Source organism: Uranotaenia lowii, chromosome 1, assembly GCF_029784155.1.
Source record: "Uranotaenia lowii strain MFRU-FL chromosome 1, ASM2978415v1, whole genome shotgun sequence".
NCBI lineage: Eukaryota > Metazoa > Arthropoda > Insecta > Diptera > Culicidae > Uranotaenia > Uranotaenia lowii.
Genome location: NC_073691.1, coordinates 7,646,612 through 7,661,628, shown reverse-complemented (window position 1 = coordinate 7,661,628; position 15,017 = coordinate 7,646,612). Strand labels below are relative to the sequence as shown.

Genomic DNA, 15,017 nt, shown 5'->3' with positions numbered 1-15,017 from the left:
ACTACTAAACGATATCTGGGATGTCTGCTGAGATCTGAAGTCCCTACGCAGAGGAATACCAATTCCCAACCCCCATCAGGACTTTCACCTCATAAACAGCTTCTCGCCTTCTTGGACGCCTTCCTGGGAAGATTCTTGAACCCCTGGTTAAACGCCGTCTAATCTCTTTTCTCAAAACCTTCTCGATACAAGACACTTTGGCTTTCGCCCTGGTTGCTCCACCGACAACCATCTTACAGCATTTGAAAGTCTCGTTGCCGACACCGTCGATAACAGCCAACACGTGGAGTGCTTATGTTCGGACTCTTTAAGGCCTTTGACCGGGTTTCCCGTTATCAAATTTCGTTCAAACTGAAACAATGGGATGTTATGGGAAAAAATGCGATATTTCATACGCAGCTTCCTGACTGAACACCATAGCAAACGATGTGCCACAAGGCTCTGACTTGGCCCCAACCTTGTTTTCGATGGATTCATTCTTTAACGTAGTTTCAGAGGACTTCAACGTTCTGGCCCACTCCGACGATATAACCCTGATATCAGTGTTTTCTTACTCAGTGTTATCCAGAAAGCAACTAAAAATAGACAACTGGGCACCTTCTATGGGTTTTACCTTTGCTTCCCAAAAGTCATAACTCATGCATCTTAGTAGCAGGAAGAATATACAATCAAGCAGTATCGTAAATCATCGCAAAGAAGCTTTCCTTCAAAACGATTCGTTGGTTATCCTACAAACGAAACCCCGGAGTACCAATAGTCCAGCGCACCGAAAACTACCTACAAAAGTATCAAGCATCTATCCCTGAAATATCATCCCACTCTGAACCTAGACTTCGCAAGTTCAACACTCCTGTCCCAAAAGTCGATCTCATCTTGCTTTCTGCGGTACACGCCGGAAGAGGCTTTACTGTTGCTCTACTCTACATCAGCTCGTCAACCGAAAATACCAGCAAATACCCACGTTCTTCACCGATGGTTTCAATTCCACTGATGGTCCGGTTGAATGTGGCATATTCAGCACTATCGAAGCTTTCGCCATCCTAGAAGCAGCCCGAGATCTTTGCCCATCTACCGGCGCAGTCACCTTCTCCGACTCTGCAATCGTGCTTAGAGTTTTTCAGGCAGCCAACACCAAACACCCATGGATTGTTGCCCTTTCCAACATTGCAGCTGCGAAGAAAATAACACTGTGCTGGATTCCTGGACACATGCCCATCCTTGCCTGAAATGCCTTCCGCTGGCTCAAAAACCACTTGTTCCTTTCTTGGGCACACACCTGGAATAACATCACCGAAAACAAGCAGACGGAGGTCAAAAACTGCACCTAATCAACGACGAAAGCAACGACCGGGACTACTTCCTTCAGCGCAGAGCTCTAACGCGAATACGCTTAGGACACACAAGATTGACCCATGGCTCCCTCCAATCTGCCCTGCTTGCGGCGTAACCAACACCATCAAACACATCTTGACGTAATGTCCTATATACCGAAAAGCTCGGGAGCTACAGCTACAGCTCGGGATATACAGAATAAATTTCGTTTGGGTATACATCATTGTAACATCTTCCAGCTTTCAGAAGCTCCAGAGATTGAAACTTTTCTTCGCATTCGCATGAACAGTCGCCTGAGTAAAACTTTGGTTGGCGCGACTCGCAAACTCTCCTGAACTCTATGAACTTACAATCTTTTGGAATAGCACTTCGAGTTGATGTTACACTTATTGATTTGCAGTTTCAAATAAGCTAGGTCGTTGCCTTAGATTATGAAATCTCTTAAGGGGGGGGTAGGGTCTAACGGGTATAAAAAAAACTCCATTTTCACGATTTTTTTCTAGAGCTATCGTTCAAACAAATGTATTCAAATTTTTTGCATTATACAAAGCATTGTTAAAAGAACATTTAGTAATTTTTTCGTAGAAAAATATTGAAAAATGAGCCGGTGACGGAGCACTTTCGAGGATGCCTTTTAGAAAACAGGATTTGCGGTGGACACTGTATCTCAGCACAGAATCGTCTGAAGTCAAAAAATCAGAGCAAAATATTTTTAATAGATGTTTTTCTGGACCCCAACGTTTTTATTTTACTTAAAATTATTTTCATGAAATTTTTGTGGCTGTTTGAAGTAAAAACTACGATTTTTCACTTAAAAATCTGCCATTTTTCACCTCTAAAATCTCCCCAAAGTAAAAAAATCAAAAAAGAAAAACGTTGGGGTCTGGTATTTTATATGTAGAAAATATGATCCAAATTTGAAAAGAATCGGTTAAGTAGTTTTCAAATGACGATGTCCACGGACTTTAAAAATGTGCTTTCGAGAAAAACGCGTTTGAAATTTCTGCTCTTGTTTTCTTGTAGTATTAGATAGGAGGAGATAAAGGTCTATAACTTCTACAGTTTTGCTTCAATTGACTTGAAAATTTGACACAACATTCTTGAAATGTTTTACAATAAGAAAATAAAAAAATCGATTTTTTTAAAGTGTTAGACCCTACCCCCCCCCCCTTAAATTGAAAAACCAGCCTCCGCAGAATGTTGAAGGTGCCCTGGCCGAACCCTGCGGGCTGTGTTAGGAAGAGGGAAGGATATATTAGGCGCGTAAAGTGACTCACGTTTACTTAACAGGTAGATGCAGAAATCTCTATGATCCACCCATAAACGTGAGCAGATTTTACAGGGGTAGATTTTGGGAAGGTAAACCCTGGGAGATGCTATGCCAGCAACACGGGTATCGAAATGGTCCTACACCTTCTACGCTTCTAAAGTTTACTACTGAAACTCCTACCTAACACTGCAAGGGAGGCTAAAAATTTCGGATTTTAAAGATTCTCGATACAGCTAAAATATTTTCTTTTTTTTTTTTTGTTTCGATTATAGTCGTTTTACCATCTTTATGGCATTCGCGACTTTATATCAACGTCGCAGTTGGCGAACAGTCATTGAAAAACTTATTCGGTACAACTGTGTTCGATGTTTACTCTAAGGCTCAAACTCACGAACATCGGCTCAGAAAGCAACTGACCTGCCAACTGAGCTATATCACAAGCCCTAAAATATTTTCAGCGAAATATAGTTCAACAAAAAAAACCAAAATATCCAAAACGTCTGGACCAAACAAAATGTTTTGGATTTAGAATATGAACAAAAAGTTCGCATAAGATTAAAGAAAAATTGTTCTTCAAAGTAATTTTAACTGCAGAGAGATCTCCAGTGAACCTGCATGGGAGCATGAAAACTTGAAAAACAACCGTTACAACGCAAAAACCAGAGCTTCAAAGTTCTTCGGATACTTTCAGTAATAAATTGTGATCTGTCAGAAGCATGAGTTATGTGGCATGAACTGTCACCGAAAAATTAAATTTGCTAAGTTCTCTCGAAGTGTAAGGCTATTTCCCGGTACATTAAGGTTCATCCGTCACCAAAACGAAAACAAAAGCCAAGTAATTTATTCGGCAATCGGAGCCTAATAAGCTGTGAAACAACAGGTCCCAGACCTAACAAAGGCGCCTTTCGTCGCGGTAAGGTGTGTCACCTCGTTCGTACAATTGCTCAACATTGTCAACCAACTCCGATAGGGAATGACAGACAACCTTTGCTTGGGTAATGGATCTGGAATCAAATTTAGTGCCTCCACAATCCCCAACAGATTAAAGATAGGTCCACCGGGTTGCGTCAAGCCCTGCCTGCCTGGCCGTAGTAAAGTTTGCGTAACTTGGAAAAAAATGGATGACCACCGGAGTGTACCTCCTAACAACATCTGAAAAAACCAAAACATCGTTGTCCAAGGGGCCGTACCTTGCCAAATCTTAGAAGAAAAAAAAACCAAATCTTTGACCATCGCGCACCTTGAGCTACCTTGGGCAATCTAGTGGCTGGCGGTGGCGGCGACCGGCAGCGGCAATGGCGTATGATTAACATTATTGTTTTCAAATTTGCGTTTTGTTTACATTTTTATTAGTCAAAAATTGCCGCCTGCTGTGGTGCAAGGCTGGTGGTGGATTGCCTTAGTTTTTGCGCACCCCTAAAATTAGACATAGACAGTCTAAGGCGGCCGGGCCACGCCACAACGAAGCAAGCTATGGAACGTTGAGTTGTTTTCAAATAACTTTGCAACAGTTTGGGGGAGGTAGTAGACTGCCGCTTCATAAGAACGAAGCTTCACCGCCTGCTTTGGTTGCATTTGTTTTTTTTTATTTTTGTTTTCAAGATGGGGCCAACTCGAGCAGTGAAATTTTCATAACTGCCATTCACTTTTGCAATTGACCAATTTCAGACAGTAAAAAAAAATTAGCAAAGCAACTTCCTACGGAAAAAATAAAGGCACTGCTACTTGAGAAATTCCATTCAAAAATATGTTTCCATCGATTTTTGCAGTGGTAAATTCTGCATCTCATCTAAGTTCTGAATATTTAAAATATTTTTTTAACATAACGTGTATAATTCGTACTTACTAGATATCCGAAAGTAGACAGAGGCGTTTGGTGATATGGTAGCGTACCTAAAAAAAGCAGAAAAAAGATTTATTGATTTGAATATTTTGATAAGTAAATTTCAAGGAATTGAAAACAGTGCTTATTCCGCAATTAATTATAAAATAAAAAAAAATTAAGTTGGGGCTGGTATCTGCTTTGAAACTTGAGAATATTAAGTTGAGACAAGAAATCTACGACACTAAATCTGAGACCTGAGAAAACCTGAGAAAATGATACCAGAGAGATGAGACCTGAGACATGAGACCGCACACCTGTTGCTTGAGACCTTAAATCTCAGATCTGAGAGCTGATACCTAAGAACATAGAACTGAATATTGAAGCCTGACCTGAGACATGAGACACGAGAAATGGGACTTAGGACCCAAGACAGGACACCAGACAAATGGAAAATGAAACGTAAGATGTGTTGGACGTGATAAATGTGACTAGAGAAGTGAGAAGTGATACGTTAGATGAAAGACGTGAAACGTGAGAAGTGATACGTAGCACTCTAGACATAAGACGTTAAAATCGAAAACTAAGCCGTAAAACGCGAGAAGTGAGACTTACGACGTGAAAAGTGAGAATTGAGAATTTAAGAGAAAAGTGAGAAATGCCAAGTAATAAGTGAGATGAGAGAAATGAGATGGGAGAAGTGAGACGTAGCACGCTAGAAGTGAGACGTAAGACGTAGAAAGTGGGAACTGAGTATTTAAGAGAAAAGTGAGACATGCGAAGTAATTAGTTAGACCTGAGAATAAGGATGTGAGAAGTCAGATATGTGAATGAGATGTGAGAAGTAGCACACTAAAAGTGAGACGCGAGACGTAGCACTCTAGACGTACGACGTTAAAATCACAATCTAAGCCGTAAAACGTGAGATGTGAGACGTAAGACGTGAAAAGTGAGAATTGAGTATTTAAGAGAAAAGTGAGACATACGAAGTAATTAATGAGACGATAGAATTGAGATATGAGAAGTGAGATGTGAGAAGGGAGACGAAGCACGCTAGAGGTGAGACTAGAAAATCGAAAACTAAACCGTAATACGTGAAAAGTGAGACACAAGACGTGAAAAGTGAAAACTGAGAATTGAAGAGAAAAGTGAGACATGCGAAGTAATTAGTGAGACTTGAGAATTGAGATGTGAGAAGTGAGATGTAGCACGCTAAGAGTGATAAATGAAAATCGAAAACCAAACTGTAAAACGTGAAAAATAAAATGTAAGACGTGAAAAGTGAGAAATTAAGAGACAAGTGAGAAATGCGAAGTAAAAAGTGAGACGAGAGAAGTGAGATATGAGAAGTGAGACGAAACACGCTAGAAGTGAGACGTGAAAGTCGAAAACTAAGCAGTAAAACGTGAGTAGTCCACGCTTTAGTAAAAAGAGAAAAAGGATAAATGAAACATGAAGAGAGACCTGAGACATGAGACGTCAGAAGTGAGACGTGAAATATAAAAATTAAAACTGAGTCGAATGACGTGAGATTTTTTAATCATGATGAGTGCGACGTGAGACGTGTAATATAAGAAATGGGAAATAAAGACCGAAGTTAGAAGTGAGATCAATGTGTTGTTAGGATGATTTTCGGTTCTAACTACACAAGACACGTTATTATGAGAAAATTTGTAACTCTTAGTGCAAGTGTTGTGCAAAGTAGGATATTTTCTCAGAAATAACTTTCTAAGGCATGTACACAGCAAAAAATTTCTAAAAGTACACGGAATCTAAAACACGAGTGATCTATTTTTTCTTGAGTGTAATTACAAAAAGATGTAATTTTAAACTTCTTTCGATGTAATATTAGTCTATTTTCAAAAATTGAATAGAAATAAACTGTTTTGATTTAATTTTACACTGCATCATGCAAAAATCAACCGGTCAATGAAATTTATATCACAAACAGTGTAAAATTATATCTGTTTGATTTAAAATTGAATGCAAATATTTAAATTGTGCCTTTTTATATTTCAAGTTGTTTGCACGTCGGGCATAAAGTAAACAAGTCGGAAAATTATTCGGAAACGAGTCATTCAAAGGCGTAGCTACAGGAGCACTTTAAGAGGCTTTAAAGTAGTAAGTATATAAGACGTGAAATGAAGAATATGGTTGAAACTGATAAGTTTTCTCTCCATTACAGCAAGGTCAGATTTTTCGCAGCGGCTGATATCCGGCCAGTGATTATCCGCAGAAACTTTTGTCAGAACAATTCAAGTGTGCAGGATGCTGACCGAAAAATTATGATTTCCGGAACCATTCGAGGATGCTGATCATGCTGATTCGAAAAATATCCCCGTGCTGGGAGTCATCGGATGCAACAACAATTCCAGCCTGACGCTTTCTGAATGGTGTTTTTTATGTTCAGTTTTGGAAATAAATGTGAATTAAAAATGATACAGGCGGCGTATTTATTCAAGACGAAAGCAAAACCCTTAATATGTAGAAAAAATATCAATATTTACGATAATAAATTTTAAAATATACATCCCTGTGTATTTTTACACGATGGCTTTTGTGATCCAATCTAGTGCATTGATTTCGATCTAAATTTACACGCCTCAAAAATTACATCCTCGAAAAAAATACACCGTGATAGAATTTTACATCAAAATCGATGTTCCGTTTTCGTGCATCGTTTTCGATCTAAATTTACACGAATTTTTCTTGCTGTGTAAAATAACTTCATCACAGTGATGCCTTGAAAAGAACAGAAAATATCGAACTTCTTTTCGAGGGAAGAAGCGTTAACTTTCCCCCTATACTAATTTGCCCTTGCTATTGGCATAGAAAATTTTCTTTACGCTACGTGCTCGATGAAATTGCGATGATCAGCAAAAACGCATTGATCAGTCTTAACAAAAAAAAAAAACAAACAAGCATCTGATCTTGATCAATTTCTACGGCTCTCGAGTGATACGCAAATGGCGCCAATCGATCTGTTAACAAATCTCGCATCCTTAATGAGGGGAAATTCGCAACTGTTTTTTACCTCTAGCTAGTACGATCAATCAGCCACTGTTTGATATAAGTGAGCAAAGAGAAGATTCAACGACGATCTAACCAGTCTTTTTGATTCACTTGCTGAATAACATTAATACCAATTAGTCGAGTTGGGTTAATTTTAGCGGAAAGGCGATGCGTCTTTTTCCTAAAAAAAAATCTACCATCGCTATTTCACAGTTCATATCCCACTCTGGACTTAATATTTTCCGAATCTCATCATTTTAGTTTATCTCGAAGGTAGCACGTCCACACCTTGGTAGCGAATTTGCGATTCTATCTCCATCTAAAAAGAAAACCAAAACCCGCAAATTTTCTTCAGTCTTTTGAATGAATTACGCGCCTAAATTAAGGCATCGCTGCTTGCTGCTGATTATGAGTGGAATTTAGCTCTTTAACGGCGACATTATGTACGCGGGCGCGCGAAATTGTGCGATTTAGTGGGCTGTTAGTGGCTTCTTTTATGACGCTGCGCTGCAATCCGCAATAGATAGTTGCAAACGAGGGACCGGGGAGCACGGCCTACTACTTCTGCTGTTTCGAGTAGAAATGACGCCATCATTGTTGAGCCTACTTTATTATGTTAGCCGGTTGTTTGGCTCTATCAATTCAAATTTTAGCGTTGGGCGTTTATGTGAAATCAAACTTTTTTACAATCGGTGCTTTACTGGATTAGGTGTTTTATTTTTTTTATTGGGCATCACTATCGCAGCTACACTTTCATTTTTTTCACACAAATAAAAAAAAATTGCTTTTTTACACCTCTTTGTCTAAATGTTATGAAATGAATATTATTTTAAATTTTTTTACGAGTGTCGCTAAAATCGATGACAGTTTGATTAAAATAATATGATGAAACCGGCTAAGTTTGAATGAAGCCTGATCAAACTTAGCCGGTTTAGGCTTAAAAGACTGAATAAACGTGGAGGACAACTTAAGATTAACATTTAACACCCAGTACCGAGATGGGAATCGAACCCATGTATGCCTCCATTAGACCTGTATGTAGTCACATCACTTTTGGTCATTCTTTAGTGGTTTTGTAGTTTCCAATTTTCGAATAGTTTGCAAAAGATTTTCGTCATTTTAGTGATATAGTCAAGATTGAGGTTATGAAAGACAACAGTTTGAGCAACAGCTCAGGGCATAGTTCTTCTTTTTTCGACGCTAAGAGGGCTCTTGGGCTTCAGTCCAATAGCAATAGCAAAAGAGTCACTCATGAAGGTGGAAATTTGCCAAAAAAAAACCGTAACGGTTTCACTCATGTCAAAGAAGGGTTTGAACTTACTAGAGGCTCTTTACGTCTCAATACATGACTCCACGTATACGTCTTATTTATTCATTTATTTATTTAAGGATATAGGCACAGTCTGCCATCCATCTTATTTTCTAAAGTCTATCTGGGGCTTATGACCTTGTGTTCCACCTCGAACTGTCACTGTCACTCTCGAGGCTTGACTTCTCCTTTTACGAGTCGAAAGACGATCTCATTTCGTAATAATTTGAGGTTAACGCTAAAGTCTCTCTTCTTGATGACTCAAGGCAACTCTTGATGACTAGAAGCCTGATCTATCCTCTAACGACTCGAGATCTGACTTATTTTAATGACTCGGGCTGGAACATGTTAACTTTTCTTCATGGCGACGCGAGGCGTGACCTTTCCTTTAACGAATCGAGGTCCGACGTTAAAGTCTTTAGGCGTGATCCTCTTGATTGCCTCCCAGTAATAATGATCGGGTCTGCTAGTTGTATTACGCTAACCAGATGTCCAGTCGAGTTGCTTGGGACAGTTAGATCAAACAATACTGCTGGGGTTTTTACAGGTTTACAATCCCCTGGTCTAGAGCATATCTATATCATAATTTGACGAACTTGGTTCAGTCTCAGTTTACCCTTATTGCTATTCCGATGACGGGTAGCCCTATACTTCAGCTTCCTAAGTGCCAAATATCCTTAGTCATCTATGTACACCGTAACAAACAATAGAAAAATTCGCAGTCCGTAAAAACTCTGACGTAACCTCTGACTTTCGTTTGATCTTCAAGTCTAATCTAGAGGGAGCGCAACATTTCGAAGGCCTGGAAGGTTATCGAGCCAGGAACTAGAACCACTTAAAGATCAACAAGCCGAGTACTGTAGAAGGGGAATTTCCGAGCCGGAGCCATCGTAAGGTCATCAGATTCGTAACAACTAAAGGTCGAGGTAAAGATTGTTGAGCCGGGAGTCCATTGCGGTCGGCAAGTCAGGAAACACTGGAGGGTCATTGGATCATGGGCCTTGGAAGGTCAAATGCCATGGGCAAAAAAGTGTATAAATCGCGAGTAAATTCAACATCAAATCTTTAAAAAAAAATACTTACCTTAAATTCAAATCTTTAAAAAAAAAATTCTTATCTTAAGTGAACATTTTTGGAGAATCAATTGACCATAGTTTCAAACGCCACAAAAAATTACAAACGGAGATATAATGCCTTTTAACCCCTAATTTCCCTATATTTTTATAATCTAGGAAAATGCTCATTTGGATATGAAAATTGTGAACCAAAATAGACCTATCTTGTGTGACTTTTTCCGAGGAATCGAATGATGGCTGTTTGACCCACCGCAAGTTTCGGAAAATGGAGTTATTGCTAATTTTACCCTCTATTCCCCTTCATTTTTCAATTAATTCAGAAAAAAAAACATTTTCGAACCTAGAAATTTTGAACCAAATGAGACCGGCTTTCTGTGATTATTTCCGAGAAATTGAATGATGGCTGTTTGAGCCTCAGGACTCATCGGAAAATGGCGTCATGGCTGTTTACCCTCAATTCCTCTAAATTTTTTCACATTTTTAAGAAAAACCACGTTCGGATTGGAAAATCTTGAAGTAATTTAAACCTTGTGACTTTTTATGAGGAATCGAACGAAGTTTTTTGAGCTAACGCACGCTTCGGAAAATATAGTTATGGTTGTTATACACTCATTTCCACTTCATTCTTCAAATGATTAAGTGAAAGCATGTTTGGACTTGAACATTTTGATCCAAATTACAACTATCTTCAGTGATTTTTCCGAGGAATCGGATACAGGCTGGTTGAGCCACCGCACGCTTAGGAAAATTGAGATATTGCTGATTTTACCCTGAAATCTCCTACATTTTTCAATAATCTCAGAAAAAAACATGTGCGGACTAGAAATTTGGAATCAAATAAGAGACCTATCTTGCGTGATTTTTTTCCGAAAAATTAAAAGATGGCTGATTAAGCCTCCACACGCATCGGAAAATGGAATTATGGCTGATTTACCCTCGATTCTCCTCGAATTTGCGGACATAAAAACTTGAAGTTTTTTTTTTTTTTTGTTAAATCTCATTTATTTGAAACGGCTCGTACCGCTCGGTTTTAAGGAGCCAAAATCACTGTATGCTTTTAATTTACAATTCATTGCTTAATTCTAGTGCATTTGGAAAATTTAGGGTAGAAAAAGATTAGAAAGAAAAAGTAAAGATTCAGAAATTTTATAAATGAAGATCAATAGTTTTGAGAAAAAGGTAAATTTCAAACATATAGTCTAAGTCCATCACAGCCAAAACATCTCGTACTGGTGTGTAAGGTTGTTTTCCTCGGGCCCTTAGGGAATCTTTTAACTTTGATCTGGCGATAAAATGGACCTCACACGACCAGATAAACTTGAAGTTATTGAGACCTATTTTGTGTGATTTTTTCCTTGGAATCGAAGGCAGGCTGTTTGAGCCACCGAACGCTTTGGAAAATGGAGTTAGCTGTTAGATATATTCTACCTTTTGCAATTTTTTCGACCAATGTAGAGGATTTCAGGGTAAAATAGCCATAACTTCATTTTCCAAAGCGAGAGGTGGCACACACAACCTTCATTCCATTACTCATAGAAAATCACACAAAATTTTCAAATCTGAACGTGCTTTCTCTGAACTATTTGAAAAAAATGTTGGGGATTTGAGGGAAAAACGGCTATAACCCTATTTTCCAATGCGTGCGGTATCTCAAGCAGCCTGTATTCGATATCTCAGAAAAAATACACAAAAACGATCTCAACAGGGCGAAAATTTTCAAGTACGTACATGTTTTTTTCTGAATTAATTAAAAAAAGGAAGGGGAATTTTGCGGTAAAATCAGCGTGCGATGCACAGTGCGGTGACCAGTGGACAAAAGTCAAAAATATTAGTTTATCAAACCTTAAATTCAACTTTACCAATCGATTGGAAAGAGGTTGGAGTTTCATGAACGAACATGCTTTTGACATAATTTTGCTTCCTACACGCGCAGGATTGGTTCAAAGCCGATGCATTAAGAAGGCAAGAAAAAAAATAAACGAAAACATAAACTTTTTTTTGAAACTTTTGTTTACCGCTGACAAGTTTTGCATCAAATTCAAATTCTTCGTTCTACAAGTTGAAGATTTAACTCAAAGCGTGTCGTATTGTGTTTTTTGAGTGAGAAAAACTCGTTTTTGGTCCTTACAGCTAGGGAAAGTGAGCCTTAACTTGGCATGCTCCTTATCTTGGCATGCCAAAATGCATTTTGGAAATTTATATGTCAAACATATGCCTAAAAATACAAAATAAATCAAACATAAAAGAAAATCGCATTTGTCTACATTCTGCATAGCATTTGTCCGCAATCGAATCCAAATTACTGCGTAATAATTTTTTTTCACATGACGAACTGGAAGTAAAATTACGATTTTCCGAAAAAATCTGAAATAAACCTACCTTGCTAGTGCATCTGCCACCTTCGGATCGATTTTAAAAACACACTTCCCTATGAAAAAATCACTAAAAAATACCGTTGGTTACAGCAAAACGTGGCAAAAAATATAAAATTATAACCAACTCCAAACAACGTACATATTTGATCTAAAATTGAAGAAAATATAAACATTTTTTTCGCCTAATCTTGGCATGAAATTCCACTAATTGAGGTTTGTATGTATGTGTGAGAACGAAATCAGCAGGCAGACGGTAGCCGGCAGCCGGCAGCCGAATCGTCGGCCGTTAGTGCACAGTGGTCTGGAAATTTAAAACCGGTCGAAATTAAAAAGAATAATTGAAATAACTTAAAAATACCATAAATGTATTTTGGACTATAATCAATTTATTTATCTCTCAAGCGTATTTGGCATCTTTCTTGGAATTATAATACTAAAAGTTTAGCTGCCTTTTTTTGGTAAATTTCTAGAACTTTTTCTCTCAACTTCTGAGCACGAAATCAACAGGATTCGGATCCGAATCGATATCTTGGATCTCAACGTTGAAGTAACTTTATCCATACCCAAAAAAACATCTACAATTGGAAATAAGGTTCAACGTATTTTGATTTCATTTTATTTGTCCTGGAGATAAACATTTGCTGTATATGTGTCGCTTTGAAAGGAATGGTTACAAAGTTCAAATTATGACATTGTAAATATTATGTTGATTAAAAAAAAGTAATTGCATTACAATGTTGAAAAACTATATTAATAAGAGCTAAATTTTATTGTTTTCAATTTCATGTGAATCAAAAATAATATTTTGACCAAGTTTGTTTTATATTATGGATCACTGTGCATCAGCAGAGGTGACGACGTTTGTTTTCCTTAGGAAAGGAATATGCGAAGGAAGCGCTGCCGAGTTTGGATGATGATTTTGCATGAGTGCGAGTGGGATGCAGCTTGAATTTCACCCAGCTTGTAAATTTGTTGTTCGCTTCCATTGGCTATAGTCCCCAAACGAACGAGTGAGATGCAATCTATTTCTATCAGGCCGGCTGGAGTGAGCGATAGTTTGTCTTGTTTTGCTATCCGGGTGTACTCAAACGATTGCTAGAAAATTCCTAAGGGCGACATTTTAAATATGTAGGTATGATTCAAAGAATCGTTCGCTTACTTGAGTTTTAGCTTTAGCTTGCTCCTTGCCTCGGTCATAATGGTTTTTAAAATGTCTCTCCTTCTTTTATGGGAGTGGAATAAAAAAAAACATGAACATTCACTATCGTATGTTAACTTCAATGGGAACAGATCCATCAAGATTTCATTTTAAAAAATTGAACAAACGATTTGTTTGCTCGGTTAATAAACATATTTATGTTAACCAATGCAATATTGTGGAACCTATTTGTTCTAGATTGTCATTCTGATGATAGAAATTTTAAACACACCAAAAACTGGAACAAACAAGTGAAACTTTTTTACGTAAGATTATAATTCTGCACGCAAATATCGATTCTAAAAATTGGTTGACATTTCGTACTTTCGACTTTTTGAAAACAACACAGAACATTGTTGTGCTTCCTTCCAGGATATTATCAACGAATTCGTGGGGGCTGTTGTTGTATTAGTGAGGCAAATTTCTTCTAGAGGCGGCCAATTTAAGGAACTCATAAAGGGCCACAATTCGGAACGGGGGCCACAATAAGGAGCATTTCAATCAATAGTTTGATCAGGTTTATCTCAAATTATCCACCGCTTTAAAGCTAGGATATATTTTTACTACATTTCAGGCTTGTAAGCAATCATATTTGTCTAAGGACTTTTGAAGGTACATATTACAGGAAGACTACAATCATGGGAAATATAGTCAACCATGCCTTAGGGGCCAAGTTCGGGTACATTTACCCTACCTTTGTATTTACTATTATTTTTGAAAGTTTTATCAACAAAAATTGATCAACTTCAGTTAGTCAGAAAAAATTCGCGTCACAAGACGTCACTACCATTTTATATTCAAATGCTAGGGAATTTCATCCTGAACACTCACTATGCATGCCGTTTTTTTGCGCTAACAGAGATATCAGCAATTTACGGAGGGTCATTTTTACACCACAGGAATGCAATTTATTCGAAAAAAAAACCGCTGTGGTAAAATGAAAACCGAAATCAAGTAATTTTTGCTTCTTGAACTTATCAGTATTATATTAAAAAAAAAGATTTTGAATAAAAGTTGATTTTTTATATGGTTGTGACTTTGAATTCTCATTTAAAAAAATCATATGAAGCTTTGTGGTTTGAATTTTCAAATATTTTGACCTAAGATAATGCAGGTTTCCTTAAGTTAAATTCACAATTTCCCGTAAATTCCTTATTCGCTTGAAAAGGATATTGTTGTATTCAGTTATTTTCTTTGCGTTACATTTTCAGTAGCAAACATATTCGTTCATGAAAGCAAATATTTGACAGATTTAACGGATCTTTTATAAGAAAGATTGAAAATCTTCAAAATATGGGTTTTTTGAGACAAGGATTTTAAGGCTTTAAAAATCAAAATTAAAACAAAACCTTCCAAACACAGTTTTTGTGACGTACGTTCAATAATTGAACATTTAAACGAATATTTTATCGAATTAAAAATTTTTACGACTTTTGTCCATCGGCTCTATGAGATCACCGCACTGTGCGATGGTTCAAAAAGCCTGCGTTAAAAAATCACCGAAAGTAGGTCTAATTTGGTTTAAAAATTTCATCTCCGAACCTGCCTTTTTCAGATTTTTTTTAAAGATGTAGGAGAATCCAAGGTAAAGCTTATGGTGGCTCAAACAGACATCATTCGATT

General features: G+C 37.6%; 1 protein-coding gene across 1 annotated transcript in view; it reads right to left on the bottom strand.

The window, feature by feature from the left end:
• LOC129747699 (ectopic P granules protein 5 homolog) overlaps positions 1-15,017 on the bottom strand; it is a 176,372-nt gene that overhangs the window by 152,267 nt on the left and 9,088 nt on the right. The window contains exon 2 of the mRNA XM_055742021.1: positions 4,449-4,495. The gene's annotated coding sequence lies outside the window, so the exon portion shown is untranslated. The remainder of the gene's footprint in view (positions 1-4,448; positions 4,496-15,017) is intronic.